The 23,373-nt window shown below is 36.6% G+C and overlaps 1 protein-coding gene across 1 annotated transcript in view; it reads left to right on the top strand.

Moving 5' to 3' along the window:
- Nucleotides 1-23,373, top strand: part of TDRD15 (tudor domain containing 15) — a 513,320-nt gene that overhangs the window by 372,272 nt on the left and 117,675 nt on the right. The gene's annotated exons all lie outside the window — the stretch shown is intronic.

The raw sequence follows: 23,373 nt of genomic DNA, 5'->3' as shown, positions 1-23,373 counted from the left end.
GTATATATACCACATCTTCTTGATCCATTCATCTGTTGATGGACATCTAGGTTCTTTCCACAGTTTGGCTATTGTGGACATTGCTGCTATAAACATTCGGGTGCACGTGCCCCTTTGGATCACTACGTTTGTATCCTTAGGGTAAATACCCAATAGTGCAATTGCTGGGTCATAGGGCAGATCTATTTTCAACATTTTGAGGAACCTCCATGCTGTTTTCCAGAGTGGCTGCACCAGCTTGCATTCCCACCAACAGTGTAGGAGGGTTCCCCTTTCTCCGCATCCTCGCCAACATCTGTCATTTCCTGACTTGTTGATTTTAGCCATTCTGACTGGTGTGAGGTGATATCTCATTGTGGTTTTGATTTGTATTTCCCTGATGCCGAGTGATATGGAGCACTTTTTCATGTGTCTGTTGGCCATCTGGATGTCTTCTTTGCAGAAATGTCTGTTCATGTCCTCTGCCCATTTCTTGATTGGATTATTTGTTCTTTGGGTGTTGAGTTTGCTAAGTTCTTTATAGATTCTGGACACTAGTCCTTTATCTGATATGTCATTTGCAAATATCTTCTCCCATTCTGTCAGTTGTCTTTTGATTTTGTTAACCGTTTCCTTTGCTGTGCAAAGCTTTTGATCTTGATGAAATCCCAATAGTTCATTTTTGCCCTTGCTTCCCTTGCCTTTTGCGTTGTTCCTAGGAAGATGTTGCTGCGGTTGAGGTCAAAGAGGTTGCTGCCTGTGTTCTCCTCAAGGATTTTGATGGATTCCTTTCGCACATTGAGGTCCTTCATCCATTTTGAGTCTATTTTTGTGTGTGGTGTAAGGAAATGGTCCAATTTCATTTTTCTGCATGTGGCTGTCCAATTTTCCCAGCACCATTTATTGAAGAGGCTGTCTTTTTGCCATTGGACATTCTTTCCTGCTTTGTCGAAGATTAGTTGACCATAGAGTTGAGGGTCTATTTCTGGGCTCTCTATTCTGTTCCATTGATCTATGTGTCTGTTTTTGTGCCAGTACCATGCTGTCTTGATGACGACAGCTTTGTAATAGAGCTTGAAGTCCGGAATTGTGATGCCACCAACGTTGGCTTTCTTTTTCAATATCCCTTTGGCTATTCGAGGTCTTTTCTGGTTCCATATAAATTTTAGCATTATTTGTTCCATTTCTTTGAAAAAGATGGATGGTACTTTGATAGGAATTGCATTAAATGTGTAGATTGCTTTAGGTAGCATAGACATTTTCACAATATTTATTCTTCCAATCCAGGAGCATGGAACATTTTTCCATTTCGTTGTGTCTTCCTCAATTTCTTTCATGAGTACTTTATAGTTTTCTGAGTATAGATTCTGTGTCTCTTTGGTTAGGTTTATTCCTAGGTATCTTATGGTTTTGGGTGCAATTGTAAATGGGATTGACTCCTTAATTTCTCTTTCTTCTGTCTTGCTGTTGGTGTAGAGAAATGCAACTGATTTCTGTGCATTGATTTTATATCCTGACACTTTACTGAATTCCTGTATAAGTTCTAGCAGTTTTGGAGTGGAGTCTTTTGGGTTTTCCACATATAGTATCATATCATCTGCGAAGAGTGATAATTTGACTTCTTCTTTGCCGATTTGGATGCCTTTAATTTCCTTTTGTTGTCTGATTGCTGAGGCTAGGACCTCTAGTACTATGTTGAATAGCAGTGGTGATAATGGACATCCCTGCCGTGTTCCTGACCTTAGCGGAAAAGCTTTCAGTTTTTCTCCATTGAGAATGATATTTGCGGTGGGACTCAACTGGTATCAAAAGATTGGGATCATTCCCTGCATATTTTCAGACCACAATGCTCTAAAGCTAGAACTCAACCACAAAAGGAAGTTTGGAAAGAACCCAAATACATGGAGACTAAACAGCATCCTTCTAAAGAATGAATGGGTCAACCGGGAAATTAAAGAAGAATTGAAAAAAATCATGGAAACCAATGATAATGAAAATACAACGGTTCAAAATCTGTGGGACACAACAAAGGCAGTCCTGAGAGGAAAATATATAGCGGTACAAGCCTTTCTCAAGAAACAAGAAAGGTCTCAGGTACACAACCTAACCCTACACCTAAAGGAGCTGGAGAAAGAACAAGAAAGAAACCCTAAGCCCAGCAGGAGAAGAGAAATCATAAAGATCAGAGCAGAAATCAATGAAATAGAAACCAAAAAAACAATAGAACAAATCAACGAAACTAGGAGCTGGTTCTTTGAAAGAATTAATAAAATTGATAAACCCCTGGCCCGACTTATCAAAAAGAAAAGAGAAAGGACCCAAATAAATAAAATCATGAATGAAAGAGGAGAGATCACAACTAACACCAAAGAAATACAAACTATTATAAGAACATACTATGAGGAACTCTACGCCAACAAATTTGACAATCTGGAAGAAATGGATGCATTCCTAGAAACATATAAACTACCACAACTGAACCAGGAAGAAATAGAAAGCCTGAACAGACCCATAACCAGTAAGGAGATTGAAACAGTCATTAAAAATCTCCAAACAAACAAAAGCCCAGGGCCAGACGGCTTCCCGGGGGAATTCTACCAAACATTTAAAGAAGAACTAATTCCTATTCTCCTGAAACTGTTCCAAAAAATAGAAATGGAAGGAAAACTTCCAAACTCATTTTATGAGGCCAGCATCACCTTGATCCCAAAACCAGACAAGGATCCCACCAAAAAGAGAGCTATAGACCGATATCCTTGATGAACACAGATGCGAAAATACTCAACAAAATACTAGCCAATAGGATTCAACAGTACATTAAAAAGATTATTCACCACGACCAAGTGGGATTTATTCCAGGGCTGCAAGGTTGGTTCAACATCCGCAAATCAGTCAATGTGATACAACACATCAATAAAAGAAAGAACAAGAACCATATGATACTCTCAATAGATGCTGAAAAAGCATTTGACAAAGTACAGCATCCCTTCCTGATCAAAACTCTTCAAAGTGTAGGGATAGAGGGCACATACCTCAATATCATCAAAGCCATACTCTATTTCTTAAACCACTATAATTTTGGCTTCTTAGTTTACCATGCTTTCATTACATTTCTTCTTTTTTATTATACAGAGGAATTTCACATTTTTTTCTTTGAGTTCAAATATAAGTTATATTATAAATTATATGTAATTGAACAGCATTTTACTGTGTGTATAAGCAGGACTCTTTGTTGGCTTGGATTCCCCATGTTCCCAGAACATCATATCCTGTAAGGTCAGTTGACATTTTAAAAAATGAAAATATCATTAAGAAACAATATTTAAGGTAGGAAGCCTCTGGTTTCCATCTGAATTACTACTAAAGAAACTCACAACAGGATAAATTAAGACTGACAGTAAATCTATTACCAAATCTAGCAGGAATTTCTACTATTAAGTTGATTGAAGTAGATTGAAAAGTGCAATTGATGGTCCATTTTCTAAGCTCATGAGAAATCTGCCCATTCCAGTGTAGCTGGAAAATCCCTACCTTCTTCATGCATTCTTTGTCCTCCTGATTAGAAACACAAGCTCCCTAGTAAGCAATAATCTTTTTCTCCACTGCATGACAGTTTTTTTTTATGATACCTAAACAGCATTTCTCTCTCATTTCCCGCTTTCCCCCATATCCCAACTCCATCTCCAAATCACACCTTTATTGCTTCTTTTTCACCATCTAGTAAAAGACTAAAATCATCAAAATAATACTACATGAAGTATGTGGGAAGGAGAAGGGCTCACAGGGACACGCTGAATTTTGGCTGTCATGAACCTATTAAAAAAAAACACTGCAATAAGTTAGGAAAACATTGATAGCAGTGCATTTGGGGGGGTTAGGGTGCTATATATTGAATCAGTACATAGCATAATTTATAGTATAGCAACGAGGTTAGGGAAAGTCTTGAGAGGTTTCATAAAGTTGCCATCCAGTTGGACGTTCAGCAATTCAGTACCAAAGGAAACTTCATATATTGTGATTTTTAGCACATATTAAATCTAGGAAGAATAGTTTCTTACCAGGGATGAGGACACAGAAGAAAACCAACATGGAGCCTATGACAATGTACTGTATAGGCCAGGAAGGAAAGATCATTCTGAAGATTAAGAATTTACTTTTAAAAATTATTTATTAGAAGAAACAGAAGGAAAATAGTTTAAAATATTTCAATCAAACGCATCAAAACCTGGCATTCTTGTTTCTGTATTTGAAGACAAAAAAGAGATAGGGGCAACAAACGACAAGAAATTAGATATTTTTTTAAATGTGGGAAAGCAAGGAATAATTAAGAGAAAAATTCAAATGGTAATGACAAACAAAATTCACACAGAGACAGTGAAGGTAGTATCTGATAATATGGAAGTAGATATAATAATGTGGGTCATACAGTTTGGAAATCCTCTTAGGTTAGATGGAAATTTTTGAATAAATTACAGTATGAGAGAAGATGGAAAATAAATGAGTGATCCAAGATCTAAGATAAACATGACCATTACTTCTGAGGAAGATGTCAAAAACAATTGGAACAAATCAACAGATTGAGAAAGAAATTATTTCCTGAATTAAAATAAAAAGATAAACAACCAAAGAATGCAGATCAAAAGAATCACTGTGCTCCATGTAATATGAATAAAAACCTATATCCCGTTGGGTGAGATTTAATTATATGAATAAATGAAACATAAGGCTTAATTAGCAGTTTCACCCAAGAACTCACAGATATAAATATACCAGTATGAGTTACAGGACATACCATTCAGAACAGCAGATGGTGCAGACCTTTCAAAGTAGATAGCTTAGAACAAGTTACATGGTTCTTAAACTCAGTATCCAGGGACAAAACTGATCATTGATAAGGATTAAAGAGAATTCTTGAAACTTTTAAAAATGTTATTCAATAACATACAAATAAAAAACTCATAGAGTATATTCTTTTGGAGTCATTACCTGGCTTGAGAAAGAGAACACTACTATCTCCCCTGAACAATCACTATTTCTTCCTCCCCTACTTTTTTTTTTTTTTTTTTTGGTTAAGAATGACCTTTTCTTTATTATAAAAGCTTTCTTTGCTAAATAATATAGTCTGTTTTGGAGTTTTATATAAGTGTGTTCATACTCTGTATATTCTTTTGTATCTTAATTCCTCATTCAGCCTTATATTTATGAGATATACCCATGCTGGTTGTGTGTAACTGTGGGTCTTTTCATTGCTATTTTTTGTGCCTTTCAATGAGGATGCTCTAATTTATGTATATTAATTCCTTCTGGTTTTTGGCTCTTGCAAATACTGTCACCATGAAATTGTTGTTCATGTTTTTTTGGTGAACATCTGTACATAACTTTGTAGGCTGTATGCTAAGAAATACTATTAGAGGATCATAGGGGATGCATAGGTTTAGCCTTAGGAGATATTATCCAACAGTTTTCTAAATTTAAACATTTTTAAAAATTTTTTTAAATATTTAATTTATTTGACAGAGAGAGATCAGAAGTAGGCAGAGAGGCAGGCAGAGAGAGAGAGAGAGGAGGAAGCAGGCTCCCTGATGCGCGGAGAGCCCAGTGCAGGACTTGATCCCAGGACCCTGAGATCATGAGCTGAGCTGAAGGCAGAGGCTTAACCCATTGAATCACCCAGGCGCCCTAAATTTAAACAATTTTAAATAAGCTAATTATTTGTGAGTTCCATTTCCTCCACACCATCATCACTTGTCATTACCAGTAATTTACATTTTAGCTACTCTGATGTATCTAAAATGGTATTACATTTCACTTTTAATTTACATTTTTAAATGATTAATAATGTTAAAATTTTGCATTCTTACTGGCCATTTAGCTTTCCTATTTTATTAAATTTAAATTCAATTAGCATATAGTACATCATTAATTTCAGGTATAGTGTTCAATAATTTATCAGTTGCTTATAACACCCAGTGCTCATCGTGTCATCTGTCCTCCTTAAGGTCCTCTTTAATGAAGTGGTTTTTGTTTTTTGTTTTTTCATAACTCTTGCCTATCTTTCTTGTCTACCTTTTTCTTATTGGTTTATAGGAAATCTTTATGTATTTTGAAAAAGGTCCTTTGTTTATGTGTGTAACAAATATATTCCCTGGTTTGATTTTTCTCTCTTTTTATGGTATCTTTTAATAAGTAGATAACTTTTGAAATATTGGCATTTATCAATATTCATAGCTATCACGTTGTTATTTAGGAAATCACTTTATATTTAAAGTCATGAAGACATTCTTTTCTATTGTTTTCCTTTCACAGTTAAGTTTATGATCTATCTAAAGTTAACATGTTCTCTATGGTAGGAAGCAAGTTCTAACTTTATTTCTTTTCCCTATGGCTTATCAAATTACCACAGAAACATATATTAAAAAAAAGAAAAAAAACGGTTCCTGCCCCACAGCTCTGCAGTTCCAACTGCTGTAGAAACCAAGTGTGCATGGAGAGCCAGATCTCTTTAAGGCTCTCTATTCTCCATCATTAGTCTATTTTCCTTTTCTCATTATCAAAGCTTTATAACGTAGTAAGATATATGGAAAGCAGATCTTCCCACTTTGTTCTTTAAGTGCATCTTGGCTATTTCTTTTTCCTTCTTTCTTTCTTATTTATTTTGCATTTTCATACAAGTCATACTACTCACTTTGTCAACTTACACACTTGGGGAAACTTAATAGATTTTGAATATTAGTAAATTGAGTATATTTGGGAAAAATTGATAACCTTAAATATGGATACTCCAAGCCTATCAATACCATCTCCTTTATTTAGCTCTTCTTGAATACAAGTTGGTAAAGCTTTATTATTAGATTTGTAGAAATCTTGTACATTGGCCATATAATTATTTGATATTTCATATTTGTAGTGATATTACATATAATATTTTGATTACTTTTAAGGTTGAAGTGCAGATTTTTGGATGTAGAAATCTTGCTAAACTCACTTAGGAATTTTAATAAAATCGAATCATCTGTGAATTATGATGGATTTGTTTCTTTCTTTCTTTTCCTTCTGTCTTATTTTTCTGTCTCTTGCCCTTCTTATGTGTCTCTTGCCTTCTTATCCTGGTCAGTACATCTAGTAAAATGTGGACGAGAAGGTGGAAGAGAGTAAAATCTTGTTTTGTTTCTGATCTTGCTGCATAATTTTTATATATATACTTTATTTTTAATCATGTTTATGTTTCCTTCTCTTCTTAGCTTGCTCAGAGATTTTAATTTTTACTATAAATGGATGCTGAATTTTGTCAAGTACTTTTTCCTGTGCAATATGAGATTATAAAATTATCTTTATCCTTATTTTTCTAATGAGGTGAACGGGGTGTTTATGTAGTTGATAGGTGGAGCTACATTTAAGGTGATTTTTAAAGAACTATTTACATGGAAGTGTTGAAATGATATTTTACCATCATTAGAAATATGAGTAACCTTGCATTGAAAAAACGAAGTATTGGAAAAATATATTTTGATTTAAAATGAAAACAGCTACTGGAGGAAAATAAAGTACTTGAAGTAACAAGAGAGCTCACGTGCAGAACAGAAATTCCTTATAATGAAGGACTAAGGACTGACTGGCTCCGAACTGTAGCTGTGAACCAGGAGAGCAGATGTCCAGGTTTCCTGTCTCTCAAGTTCTATCCTCCACTGCAGCATAGATTGTGAGGTCAGGAGACCTGGGTATTATTTTTGGCTCTAACTTTGGCCATGGCATTGACCCTCTCGGAGGTTCCCGAGTCATTTTTTCCCATTTTTTCCCACCTCATCTAGCTCTTACCTAGATAATAGCTTTTATCTGCTATTCACCTAAACATCCTCTCTCTGTTTCAGCATACATCTTCCATTCAGTATCTTTCTCTGTGATTTTCCATTAGATTGTGCTCATCTCATCCAGCTTTTAAATATCTCGAGGAAGCATTTGGGACCCATATATTAATAAATAACCACGGTTGCTTTTATTTTGTGGGAAAGCAGAGAGCACCCTGAGAATACGGCAGCCATTCATTCACAAATGATTTAAGATATACTTCATCATGCTTTATTGTGTTTCATGTGCTATAAACACACTTCTCAATTGAATTATGCTTTATGTTCAAGTGAGAGGTTAAATTACACTGAAGATAGAAAAGTACAGTGATTTTAAACAGAGTTGGGGAAGAAGAAGATTTTAGGTCATTAATAAAAATGTGTAAATATAAAAACTGTACACCAAATCCTTTAGCTCCATAGTTCATACATGATGTTTGAAAACTGAAAACATACTAAGGAACAATGTAGGTTCTCTTGATTCCTAGTTACTAGTTAGTACATGAACTAGGAGAAGACCTAATAATTTTTTATTTGTGGTATTATTATTGGGGATAGGAATAACTCTTTAGAATTTCTAAGAGACAATGAGACAAAACTTGAAGATAGTATAACGTGGATCCCAAACAAAATAAAGTATGTTTCTCAAGATCATACTCAAGATCATTCTCAAGAAGAAAGTGTTGTCTATCCATTGTGTTGTAGTGGAGAGGTGGTACTACTCCAATAAAAGGAATAAACTATTGATGTGCTCAGCAGTATGAATGAATCTAGAAGTGATTATGTTGAGGGAAAGAAGTCAAGACAGAAAAGAGTACATATTGTAAATTCCATCCATATAAAATACAGGCAACTCTATCATGACTGAAAGCAGAACTATGGTTCCGTAGAGATGAGGTTAGTGGGTTGTGGCAAGGCACAAGACGGATGGGTTATGGGGGGGCAGGGAGAAGCTTTTCTTGGACGATGAATTCACAGGTGTGTACATACATTGAAACTTATCAAATTATGTGCTTTAACTATAGGTAGTTTATATCATATATATATATATATATATATATATCCCAAATAAATCCCAATAAATCCCAAAATAAATGAGACCAATTCAAAAGATTACTGTGATTATGAAATTAGTAACCCATATTGAATGCTTAGAACTGTTCCTGGCAATAGTATAACTTCTCAAAATACTAGCATGTATTGTGTTTGTGTGTGTGTTTTTATTGGACCAGTGAAAGAATATAACTCTGAGAACAGAGAGAGTGCTTTCTGAGTGAATCTTGCATGTGGAGATTGAGGGGCAACTACTCATTCCTGCTAGACTAAATTGTGCCTCACCCTCAATTCCAATGTTGAATTCTTAATCCCTCATACTTTAGAATGTGACTGGTGCTGGGTATTAAGGAGGGCACGTATTGCATGGAACACTGGGTGTGGTGCATAAACAATGAATCTTGGAACACTGAAAAAATTAAATAAAAAAAAAAACCATGAACAACAACAAAAGAATGTGACTATGTTTAGAGATAGGGCCTTTAAAGAGGTAATAAGTCATTATTATATATTAATATTATATCAATTAATTAATATTAATAATATATATTATTAAATAAGTTAAAATGGGGTCCTTAGGGTAGAACATGGTCTAATATGGCTGGTGTCTTTATAAGAAGAGATTGGGACAGAGAGAGAAACACCGGGAATGCACACACACACACAAAGGAAAGGCCACATGAGGACACACAGAGCGCGGCCAACTGCAAGCCAAGAAGACAGGCCTCAGTAGAAGCCAACCCTTTCAACACCTTGATCTTGGATTTTTAGCCTCCCGAACTGTGAGAAGGCAAATTTCTGTTGTTCAAGTCATCCAGTCTGTGATATTTAGTCACGGAGTCCTAGCGAACCAATCCACAGCCCAGACAGAAGGCCTCTTGCAATAGCACTTCCATCTCTGCCAGCCGGCCGGCTCAACAGCACGCCCCCCTCTACGGAGCACCCAGGCTTTCCCCACACAGAACAGCAGTGAACTGTCACTCCTCTCAGGACATACTGTAATGACAGGCCTTTCAAAATCCGAGCCCAAGCCAGCCGCAGACCCTGCGGCGCCTCCTTCCGTGGGGGTCTCGCCATGGTCTGCTGCTGATGGGCCTGTCTGCGCCAGGCTCTGAACACCCACTGCTCAGTGCCATTGTCAGGTGCACTGGCACCCAGGCTTTCTATAATCAAATGCTCTGTATGGTGAGACATCACAAAGGAAGAAAACAATCGAAACACACAGATTACTTTACTCCTGGGGGTTTTATTTCCTAGTTTACTTATGGCGCTTTTCATCCAAAAATTTTCTCTTGGAACATAGAAGCTTAAATATCTTCAATGGAATTTCTATACATTTTCTAAGACTCGGGTGTTCTTCTTTGTATAAAGGAAGGCCTGCTCCTGCTCTCTCCCTTAAGATACCATGTCCTCATTTATTTCCCTGCCTTTTAAACTTTTCTCTCTATATAACAAGCCCCTTGAACACCTCTTAGGATTTTTTTTTTTTGATCATAAACCAGATTTTTCATTCTTTGAATGCTTGTTCTCTCCAGCCCTCATATTAAACTTCCTGCAGAGTGAATCCACGAGTGATCTGTCGTACATAGACACACAAACTCCTTGGAGACAGAGACGTGAGATTTTATATCTCACACATAGCCTTTCAGGTACTAAGTGTTCTTAATAAATTTCTATAATGTCTGTCTCAGTGTCTAAAGCACTTTCCCTCCATAGAACTCGATGTTTTCACATAAAGGAAAACTAATTGGAAAATATTCGTTAATTTAATCATCAGACACATATCAGCAGATGGGTTTGCAAAGTTGAGTCAGAAACATTATTTGCTCTGAAGCGTTTTCAACCTAAAAGGGGATTCGAACATGTATATAAATATGTGTAGGAAAGCATAGGTCTGGGTGGAGTTAGAGGTGTGGTGGAGGTTTGAAGTGGATGGACCACCAGCAGAGCAGGGACAGAATTGGGGGACGTTTTAGAGAAGATGACTGTAGAGCAGAGACTTGAAGTATATGGATGTTTAGTCAAACTCCCTTGCCTCTTCTCTTAGCTCTGATGTATTTGTCCCAAGGCATGTGGGACAGGACACTTTCCCTTTAAGGAACTTAGAGCCCAGTCGACATATGTTAGGACTTGGTATCTGAATATTTTTACTATTTTTTTTTTTACTCATAAACATGTATTGACCATGGAGATTCATAGAGAATGAAATTTGGCTCTTAAAAGTGTGCTAAACTAAGCAAACATGGAGGAGTTTATTTGTAAGTTTTTTCCCTTTAAGTTCCATTATGTGACAATTTTGGATCAGCTTTGTGAAGTATATTCCAACCTTCACTAAAAATGACAATCAATTTTCTTGAAATGCTGGCAATTCAGAAATATACCACTTTGAAAGCGACTGGCTCCTGGCCTCTAGCTTTTTCCAGAAGACTTTTCTGATATTCAGTCTATCAGTGTTCTTCCTTCTGTTCATTTCTCAAATCCTAAAATAGGAAGATTTGTAACACAGCAATTTAGTCCCTAACATGATATTTTTAAATGTTTGTTATTTTTTTCCCTAGTGTTAGCCAAAGATAAGATGAGCTCCTGGAGAAGAGTGATCATGTCTATCCCTTTCATTGCCTTCAAAATGCCAGGCAGAATATGTGATACACGTTGTCATTCTGGGTTATGAAGGACTGAGTCTGTCTCAGAAGGCCTTCTACCACGAGGGCAGCCCACAGCTTTCTAGCTGGTGCTTGCTTTGCAAGGAGAGAAGTGCTATTACCTTAAAGAAAGATGATTTTTTAAAGATTTTTATTTATTTATTTGAGAGAGAACATGAGAGGGGGGAGGGTCAAAGGGAGAAGCAGACTCCCCACTGAGCAGAAAGCCTGATGCAGACTCGATCCTGGAGTCGATCATGAACTGAGCCAATGGCAATCGCTTAACCGACTAAGCCAGCCAGGCACCCAAGAAAGATGATTCTTAAGATACTCATGTGTACTTTGGTGCCCATTTTATCCAACGAAGGTATTTCTAGTAGAAAAGTTGTGGATTTTATTTTATTGTATTTTAAAATTTTTTAAAAGATTTTATTTATTTATTTGACAGAGAGAGATCACAAGTAGGCAGAGAAGCAGGCAGAGGGGAAAACAGGCTCCCCGCTGAGGAGAGAGCCTAATGGAAAACTTGATCCCAGGACCCTGATCATGACCTGATCCAAAGGCAGAGGTTTAACCCACTGAACCATCCAGGTGCCCCAAGTTGTGGATTTTAAAGGTAAAGAGGAGTTGAACTTGAAGCTAAACGATGGCATTTTCATAAAGAAGAGTACATTTCCAGAATTAATGACCTCCCCTTCACATGGCTCTACTGTACTTCTCTTCTAAGGTGGGTCCCATCACTCACAGTTTACTGATGTGTTGTCAGACTTAACAATAAATGACCCTGCCTGGCTCCCTCACTTGAGACCAACAGAAAAGCAAAAATAGTCATTGGTTGGTTTCTTGGTTCCCGCATCTTTGAATTGGCCCAGGGTGCATACAGAACAGCCATGTCCTGCCTACCTATTTGCAGAAAAGGATATTCATTTGCTAGCTGAATACGGCACAGATCACCATTTTCAATATCTTTACTAATGAAGCGCACTGTGCTGCTTTGATTACCATCCGAATGTGAGCAGCTAATTAGATTGATTGTCTATTTGATGCCTGCTGATTAGCTTATGAAAGCCTTCTGAATTCCTGACTTTGTGAGAAAATGCCCCTGACTTTATGATTACTGATTGATGCTCCAATTTCTGATTGCTGTGTGAATAGACACTTAATAGCTCTGTCACCTTGACAAGGGTTTTGGTATTCATCTGATGAGAAAAACAGATCTGGGCGCCCTGTTTATCAAGGTCTACCAAACACTTTAAAGTTCTTTAGAGTGTGAAGACCACAAATCGGGGCAGCTGTGGTCTTCTGACAAGGCCTGAAGTAATGCCCTATGGTTATCAGGAGCAACTAGAGGGGAGGGAACTGGCAGGTGACCTTGAGGCTCTGATCTTCGTAAAGACTGGTTTTAGGATGAGGATTAATCTGTAGGGCCCAAGATTCATCTCTTTGGGTTGACAGTTTCCTTTCAGGAGTAAGTGTGCAGAGGATGGCTTCAGCTCCTGATGCAGACCTAGTCTCTCATGCGGACACTGAAATACCTAGGAAGACACCAATAAAGATAAATTACTCACTGAAACACCAGAACTGACAGTTGACCTGCTGCTGCCATCTAGGAGAATTTCCTTACTCTGTGGTCTATAAAACGAGACTCTGAAATGAAAACCCTGATTCAACTAAATGCTGATTGCTGAAATCGGTAAAAAACCTTTTCAGTCTCACCCATGTTTTTTGTCTGGATTCAGAATGCTAAGTTGTGCTCCATGCAGAGAATTGGAAGGATACCTTTTTCTCTGCTATGGGCTGTTTTTAAAATAGATTTAATGTTTCCTTCATTGTCTTTCTGTATCCAAGCAGAGAGTACCACATCCAGGCTCACAGTTACCTTGTGATACAAAGGTCTGAAAACATACTCCTTCCTGGCAGTCAAGAGGGTGTATACACACTGATTACTTAAAAGGAGAAGTATTGGTCTGGAGAGGAGTATGAGGATGACATTTAGAGCAAAGTGGGAATGGAAGACAGATTTGACTTCCCCTCAACCCTTCATGTCTTGTCTTTAGGACTGATGCTGGCGATTACTCACCTTCCCTGTGTTGTAGAGTCAGAAAATACCAAACATTGGTGCGGATCTGAGCAGTGCAAATGCTCATGCAAACTAGCTGATGGGAAGGTAACAAACAAACTACTTTAGAAACAGTCTGGCATTTCAATGGTGAGATTGGACAACTCCGCCTCTTACTACACACCCCCAACCTGAGGCCAGCCATAGCTAGAAGGCACCGGCGAAAAGGCACAAGGGGGCCAGGGTGCTAGGGAAGACATGAAATGCCATCTTGCATGGATATAATTCCCATTCTCTTGATCACCAATTGTCACATAGTCAAATAATATCTTTTATCTATTTTGCACTATTAAGGAAGGCACGGATTGCTTGGAACATTGGGTGTTACATGCAAAAAAAAAATGAATCATGGAACACTGCATCAAAAACAAACATGTACTGTATGGTGACTAACATAATAAAATTTTTTAAAAAGGCCAATAATTTCTATGTTTTTTCCTTGAGAAACTTTCACCACTCTGAAATCATAAAGATATTTTTGTGATGTCTACACAAGGTATCCCTAAATCAAATGAAGGCCCCAAATTGGGGAAGATTATGGGGTGGAAGCCAGTGGCACAGGGGGTAAAAGAATTCATCTGAGGGAAAACAAAAGAGATAGTTTATTGAATACACAGCAAGAGGGTAGTGGGCAGGATGTTAGAGGAGAAGCTGTCTGCCAGGAGGCAGTGGGTGGGGCTCTTTTTAAAGGGGAAAGATGAGGAAGTGAGGGATGTATGGGATTGTTTCTTTTTTGGTAGCTGTCCCTAGTGGTGAGTAGCCCATTTGTTAGTTTGGGGCTATGGCTGTTTTGAGGTGGTCACCTGCTGGCCCTTCTGTATTCAGCCAGGGGGTTCTCTGTGGGCCTTTCTACATTCTCTCCATCAAGCCTATTGCCAGCCTCTACAGTTTTCACTACATTTCTTCTAAATAATTTAAAGTTTCATTTTCATATTTTACATTTAAAGTTTTTAATCTATCACAGTATGACAAAAATTAGGGATTCACTTTTTCTAATATATGGAAATCTAATTTTCTTAACAAAATTCATTGAAAATTTCATCCTATGCCAATTGAATAGCAATTCCAGTTCTTCCATATGTGCTCTTTTCATAGGCGTGTGTATTTCATTTTGGGGGTCTTTGTTGAGAATTTGAGTAGAATTATAGCACAGCCTATAGATCAATTTGGGCAGGATCTTTGCACTATTTAGTCTTTCTGTTCATAAATATTTCATTTATCTTGACTTACATAAGTCTTTTATAGTTTTAAAATTGTTTTATAGATTTTTATGTAAAAAATTCATAATCTTTTGTTGGAGTCATTCCTATGTAGCTTTTTTTTTTTTTTTGCTCTTTTAAAAGGGGATCTTTGTAAAATTTGCATTTTCTGTTTATTGCTGATATACAAAAATGCACTGATTTTTATATACTTATCTTGTGTCCAGAAACATAATTAACTATTGTTCTCTCTTATTTATACTGATGGTTTGTCTCTAGATTCTTTTGAGTTTCTATGTGGACAGCCCTATGATCTGCCATAATGATATAGTTTTCTTTTCTCTATTTCTTTAGGTTTTTTTTTTATGGTTTGTTTTTGTTTTTGTTGTTGTTTTTTTTTTTTTGTCTTATTTTGTTTTTTGTTTTTTGTCTTACTGCAACCAAAGTTGAAAAAGTTGTCTGTTGAAAAGGGCAGTAGAGGGTATTGTTTTTCTCCTGCTTTTTAAAACGAATCCTTCAGTATTTCACTGTTAAGAATTGCATCTATTTAAAATTAGTATACATAGGATAGGGAAGTTTTCTTTCATTCATTGTTTCCTAAAAGTTGTTTTTATTATGAAGACTTTGTGTAATTTTGGTAATTGAGATCGTATATTAATTTTCTTCTTTAATGGGACTGTGTAATAATTACATTACTAATTTTTTTAATTACATTTTTGGATGACCCCTTTATCATAGTATATTATATTTTTTTAATCCACTGCTGAACTTGGTATATATTTAGGAATTTACATCTAATTATATAAATGACATCATCTTATGAATTTTCCTTCTTGTGCTGTTGTCGTCTGATTTTGATGTCAAGATTTTACTTCCCTCAAAACAAGTTGAAGAGATTTTTGTGTGCGTTCTTTGAAATGTGTAAAAATACAGAAGTATCTTTGTTACTCTTATCTGTTCTTTGAGATTTTATGAGAACTTGTCTGTAAACTTATGAAGGCCTGATGGTTTTTTTTTATGGGAAAATTTTTACTTAAGAATTTTTTTAATGTTTAAAGAGTCATTCAAACCTAAATCTTCTTCTTAGGTAAGATTTTTTAATTTGTATTTTCCTTAGAATGCCTCAGTTTAACCTAAATTTTCAATTTCTTTGGAAAATTGATTTCATAATAGATATTATCTGTTAAAATCTCTCTTGTTGCATCTGTAATTTATATCCTCATGTTAGTTAGTTATCTTCTTTCCTTTATTTTCATGATTATTTTTGCCAGAGGTTTGTCAATTTCGAATATCCAAAGAACTTTAGTTTCTTTTTCAAGAGGAGTAATTTACTTATAATATTATATTAGTTCAGGTATACAATATAGTTATTTGATAGATATATACATTACAAAATTACCACCAAAGCAAGTCTAGTTTTTTGGATGTTTCATGAAATTTTGTCAAGTCCAGTATGATGAATTTTGTCTCTTATGTAAACATTGAGGATGGATTTCATACATATGGATTTATACCTATCATCTTATTTTGGGGTCTCTGCCCTGCTTTTGCTATTTCTATTCTTTGTCTCCTTCATGACTTTTAAAAATCTATTTATTTTATTATTTTTCTTGTATATTTTGTATGGTATATATTATAGTGTGTATTGTATGATTTTTTCCCTATGTATTTTTTATTGTATATTTTTTCTAAAGTTTGCAAATTTAGGATTGATATCCTCTTTACATTTTTTATGTTGTCTCTGTATTTGTTTCCTACTGCTGCTATAACAAATTACCATAGATTTAGTGGCTTGCAACAAAATGAATTTATTATCTTACATTTCTGGAGTTTAGATAGTTGAAATGAATGTCACTGAGATAAAATCAGGGTGTCAATACAGCTATCTTCACTTTTGTAGAGTGTAAGGGAGAATCTGTTTTCTTGCCTTCTAGAGGTAGTTTGCACTCCTTGTCTCAGAGCCCACTCCCATCTTAGAAGACAGCAATGGCTAGTGGAGTTTTTCCCACATTGTATCAGACACCAACTCTTCTATCCACCTTTTCCACTTTTAAGGGTGCTTATGATTACATTGTGTCCACGTGGATAATCCAAAATAATCTCCCATGTCAAGGTCAGCTCATTAGCAATCTTAATTCCATCTGCTTCTTCAATTCCCCTTTGACATGTAACATATTTACAGATTTCTGGGATTAGGGCATGAATATCTTTGGAAGGCCATTATTCTGTCTACCACAATCACCCTAGAGATGTTACCATGCATTTTTGATTTAACAAACTAAGTCTTAATCTCTATCTTTCTCCCAAAGGGAATAGGGTACTTAAAATTTATAAACTTTTATCTATACCCTTTTTACATACAATTATATAGTTCAATCTTGATTTTTCTACACTTATATAAGAAGTCATTTTTATTGTTTTCTAATGAAGATAATCATTTAGGTATGTTTATGATCCCATGGCATTCATTGTTCACAATTTTTTCTTGCATCTAAGATTTTCCTTCTGTGGTCGTGTCGTTTATCCTGTGTTTTCTTCCTTACATGTTCTGTTACTGAAGGTCTATTGTTAGTTACCTCTCTGTTTTTATTTGTCTGAAAAACATCTTTATTTTACTTGATTTAGATAGTATTTCTGGTTATAAGTCTAGATCAAAGGTTATTTTCTTACAGTAACTCTGGCTTCCCATTTTTTGTTATTTAAAAGTTGGGTGAAGGGTAGTGGGAGACACAGGCCTCCAGTTAGGGAATGAATAACTCAGGGGGAAAAAGGCACATCATAAAGAAAACAGTCAATGATACTGAAACAGTGTTGTATGGTGACAGATGGTACTTACACTTGTGGTTGGCACAGCATAACATATAAACTTTTGGAATCACTGTTGTACACCTGAAAATAATGTAAAACTGTGTGTCAACTATACTAAAAAAAAAAAAAAAAAAAGTTGAATGTCAGTCTAATTGTCCTTTCTCTAAAAGTAAACTGTGTATTTTTCATTTATATGCTTTGTCTGTTGAGAGGTTCTACAACTTCATTAAGGTATGTCTCATTTAATTTGATATTGATTTCTTGTTCTTTTTTTCTATTTAGGATTTGTTGATTGTCTAGAACTTAAGCATTATTGCCTTTAATCTACTCCAGAAAATTCTTAGCTACTGTATCTCTAAATATTACCTATTCACTTTTTTCTTTAATTATTCTTTCCTGGTTCTCTGACTGGATTTATAAGGCCTTGCTACTCTGTGTCCAATACATCTTCACCTCAATTTTATGTGTTTTCTTTATTTTTCTCTGTTTTGCTTTTTAGATAATTTCTTCAATTCTGTTTTTCACATGACCTGGAAAATACGTCATGATTCTAATACATTCAGCCATTGGGGATTGATTTTGTATCTTACTTCCGTTTTTCTGTTCACTTTATTCATATGTGAATCGTGTCTACACTTGTTTAGTGGTTTCTTATTGTTAGTTAATGTTTCTTGAAAATTTCTGTTTGGCAAGGAAGGTTGGTATTTGTTTTTGCTAGGTACTTGGATACCCAAACAATCCAAGACTTTTTGGCTTGAGGTTTTCCTGGCTACATAGGCATTATGAATTAGAGCCAAAACCCCATGTGATTCAGGGCTCTGGTTTAGGAATCATCTGAATTTTGTTGTTTTCTCTCTGTTCCATTCATTCACAGCTGAAATTTATGCAGCATGCCTTGTACCTGAGGAATGTTTTTGGTTCTTATTTCACTTACTGAAGGGATTGCCCTTTGGTGGTCTCAGGTTTATTAGGGACACCCTAAGCCAAGCTTCCTCCAGATTCTGGAGTTCTAAGCCATGTCTACTTTCTGTTGATTCACTGTGACCCATCACAACTCTGGATCTGTATTAGATATATATCTCAGAAAAATTTAAAAGAGACTGGGACAGATGTATGTGTACCAGTGTTCATTGGAGTGCATTATTCACAACAGCCAAAAGATGGAAATAACCTGAGTGTTCATCAACACATGAATGTATAGAGAAAATATGGTACATGGACATAGTGGAATATTATTAAGCTTGAAAATAGGAATGAATTCGTGCAACATGAATGAACCCTGACAACAATATGCTAAGTATAATAAGTGAATCACAAAAGAACAAATATCGCATGTTTCCATGCATGTGAACATTTCCATGCCCACGAACTATCTAGAATAGGCAAATTCATAGAAACGGAAAATCGATTATAGGTTACCAGGAATTGGAGGAGGGTGCAATGCAGAGTCATTGCTTCATGGGTACAGAGTTTCTGTTTGTGGTGATGGCAAGATGTGGAAATAGTGATTATGGTTGCACAACAGTGTGAATGTAATGGGCGGCACTGAATTACACACTTAAAAATGATAATATGTTATATGTATTTTAATCACAGTTAAGGGATTTTTTAAAGATTTTATTTATTTGAGGGAGAGAGAGAATGAGGACAAGGCAGGTGGTAGGGAGGAGGGGTAGAGGGAGAAGCAGACTCCCCACTGAGCAGGGACCCTGACGCAGGACTTCATCCCTGGACCTTGGGATCATGACAGGAACCAAAGGCAGAAGCTTAACCAACTGAGCTGTCTTTGTGCCCTTAAAATAATTTTTTTAATTTTATAAATTTATTTTTAATTTTTAATTAGTTAATTTATTTTTAAAGAGATTTTATTTATCCACTTGAGAGAGAGAGAGAGAGACAGAGAAAGAGAAAACATGAGAGGGGAGAAGGTCAGAGGGAGAAGCAGACACCCTGTGAAGCTGGGAGCCCGTTGCTGGACTCAATTAGGCAACTCTGGGATCAAGACCTGAGTCGAAGGCAGTTGTTCAACCAACTGGGCCACCCAGGTGTCCCAATAATTTTTTAAAAATAGCTTTATTTAGGCCTCCACATATTAGCAGATGCCCCTATTCTCTCTGGTGTGCTATCTCCCTGGCATCTAAGTTTTGCCTATCTTTACCTCTGCCTTAGCTATGCTTTTAAAGTAAATTTCAACATGCTTTATCCAGTAGTAAGATGTACAGTTGAAATGTTTTTAGATACAGTATTTCTCTGGATAAATTTAAGAAGCAGAAAGCACATAAGTGATAGTTGAAAGTAAGGGAAAGAAGGAGCCCATATCCAAACCAGTTTGCCCAGCCCTGCCATTCATTTCTCTAAGGCTTGTGCCTAGTCAGAGGCTTCGGCTTCGTGGACATGATAGCTACAATTGAAACCCCCCATCTCCAGCTGCCTGCTGATTATTCTGGCCATTCAGGAAGAGAATCAAAATCTGCTCTTTTGTTCCTCTCTTTTGTTCAGTAATTATATTTACTTGTACAAAAGGCTGAGTGAAGGCTAAGTCAGAGATGTGTATGATGCAAGATGTCTCAGTCTGTTTTCTATCCCCAAATGGAAGATGAGGATTAATTCCTTTGTTTTCAGGGAAATCAGTGTGGATCCATTGGCATGCCGCTAGCAAAAGTTCCTTGATCAAATACATTTTTCACAATGTACAGACTGCCAACTGTTGTTATAGCACTTTGAAAAGCACATTTCTTGACTTTAGTGTCAGTTTGTGTTGACTTTGAATTTAGAGGGGAAAAAAAGCCATTAACCTCCAGAAATTATAGAAAAATAGTGTAGCTGTATGGTATGGCAAAGTAATGGATAAACAATTATATGCAAATGAATGTAGATACTAGAGGTCTCAGAGTGCAGACTCTATAACTTCTCAAATGAATCCCTTGCCATCCTCTTGTTAATATCAGAGCACATGTTGAATCCTAGCTGGCCTTTTAACACTTTAGGGGGGATGTAGTAGGATTAACAAGTCAGCCCAAACCATGGCTTTTTCCTTTGGGTTCCTAGGAATAGCTAGCTGTGTGAGAACCCAAAGTGTTTTAAGCAGACTGATTACATACATTGATTGATGATTGGATTCAGAATAATTTTCGTCCTTGGGTGGGAAAAAGTAACATTATTGACCCTGTTCATTCAGTCAAAATGGTAATGCAACATAAGCATGTCTGCTTGTAAAAGCAGCAAGCCAGGGGAAGTCTGACTGTTTGTAGGCTCTGCCTCAAAGCTGTGCTTATGCATACGACTTATTGACATTGACTACTGCCCCTCCTCAACACACATGCATTCACATGCACTTGTCTTATTATAGATAAACAGGACACTGGGATTCCAGAAATTGTTTTTTTCTCCATATTTCATCAGGAAGATAATCACTGCTATTCTTCATTTGTGGTTAATGTGCCATATGTATAAAAGGGAAAAATGATTAAATGAAATGTATTACCAGAGACACTCAGACCTTATATTTGGTAAAGAAAGCTGATTACTCAAAATATCTGTCAAAAGACTTTTGTGTCCTTTAGATCACTTAAAATAACTCTCTCATTACTGACTGTGTCATTGCACTCTTGTTTCCTCCATATTTGACTAGTCCCTCCAGTATTGTCTCCTTGGCCTACCTCTCCAGGGAGTCAACTTAACCCCTTCTGATCTCTTGCTTTAGAAATACTCCCAAAGGTGCCCAGAACCAAGAGGCATGTTGCTATCTCCTTCCACAAACTAATTTTTAAAACAAGGTCATGTACTATGGGTGGAGGGACAGAAGAGACTTAGAGCAGAGCTGAATGGGGGTTGGGGTAAAGGCAGGTTCAAGAAGTGTGAAAAAGGATGGGTCAGAATTTAAAGCAAAACAGTGTGGTGGAAAAGTGTTACTTTTCATACTTTTTATGCTTGACCCTTCTTCTGGGACATGTGCCATCTTACTTGTAAGAGATTCTCTTCTTCCAGACCTATCATGCTGGCGTGGAGACTACATTCTTAATGACCTCACACTTTGGGTCACGGAGTGGGTGAACTCCCCCACATTGTAATCATCCTTCTTCAGATTTTTACATCAATTTAGAAAAGTACAAGTGTCAGACCTTTTCTTTGTGGAGATTCTGAAATATATAAATTTAGAGGTACCAGTAGGCATGAAAGAAGCTCTTAGGAGTGAGAGAAGCTGACAGGGAGAAGAGAAGGGGAGGTGGAGAGAAATTCTGATACTGCAGAGTTCATCTGGTCATCTCCAAGGCTCCATACGATCCTCACTTTTCTCAAAGTTTTTCTATTTCTTGAAACTAATTTGGTTTTGTATTTCTAACACTTTCAGGCCCCAAGTCCTGACTAAAAGCACAAAAGGAAAATTTTCCTGGAAACTGCATTACTAAATCAGCTCTTAGGTGTTGTCATATTGCAAGGTTTTGAGACTTTTCCTTGAAGCATAGAAAGCTTTTTCAATTGCTGGAATTTGTGAAAATTGTGTGCCTTAAGCAGAGGTGATTGTTCTTTCCCTCCCATTGTTGCATTTCTCACCCAGATAATTATTCATTCACATCTATCTCTCCTACAAATTTGTGAGCTTCTTAAAGGCAAGGGCCATATTTTTGTTTTAAACTCTCTTTAGATCCTTGAAATAGTTTTAGGCCCAACTTAAGCTTCGAAAGAAGTATTTGTTCAGTTGGGTTTAATTGAGCCCCAGTGTCTCCTCAGGATTTTACGTTGTGCCTTGAATGAATTCCCAGGCATTTCTCCCTCTCCCTTGCTTAGGTAGGATCTTTCACTTCTCTTATGCCTACTGCAATTCTTACCTATTGTTCTGATTCCCAGCCTGGGAGCTCTGACTCTCAGGAACTTCCAGAAAGCAAAGACAGCTTTGTGGCTTCAAGCAGAATAGCTTCTTGACATTCCGGTGCATTTATTTTCAGAAACAAAGCTCCATTTTGGAAAGAAACAGTGAAACTCCACAGGTAAGAAATAATTTCAGTAATGACTCATTTCATTTACCTGGTTGGACCCTTTGGATGGCTTATCTCAGCAGGTTTCTATTCAAAGAACATCTGTTACTTTTTTCAAATCTCTTAATGAAGTAGATTCAGAGGCAACTCCCTAAAGAACCCACAAATATTAAAACCCCAAGCATGTATCTCCTCTACTTCCCATTTATTTAAAAGACATAGTTAACATGAAACATGTCCTCAGTGCCTACTGTAGAGCTTATATATGTTTTCATATTACGCCCCTATTTCACGGAGAGGAGACTGGTATTCAGAGGTGTCAAGTCCTTAAGTAGTAAGTACTTAGAGCAGGACTTGTGAAGGAGGCTGAACTTTGTCACTTCCTAATCTTTGGAAAGTCCACAATCCTTGCCATCCAATCAGGTTCTTGATGATGTTGAAGTAAGCTAACCTTACTTCAAAATGTAGCTATCTCCTATTTCTCTACATTCTTTCAGAGCAAAATAACATGCCCTTTAGATATTGTGGGTCATCTACAAAACTCTTATTTGCATGGCTTCAAGTAGTACTGACTGGATTTGCATCTGTTAATTTGTCATTTTCAATATTGGCTTAACTTCCAGTAGTACTGATGTTCTTTTAAAAATCCAGCTCTTTGTCTTTGTGCAAGACCATGTCTAGCTATCCTATACTGCATCCATCAAAATGGGTCACTGGTGGGTTTTAGGACAGAAACTGCTTCTTACTCATTTT

The sequence above is a fragment of the Mustela erminea genome, chromosome 7 (genome assembly GCF_009829155.1).
Source record: "Mustela erminea isolate mMusErm1 chromosome 7, mMusErm1.Pri, whole genome shotgun sequence".
NCBI lineage: Eukaryota > Metazoa > Chordata > Mammalia > Carnivora > Mustelidae > Mustela > Mustela erminea.
This window is presented reverse-complemented; position numbering and strand designations above follow the sequence as displayed.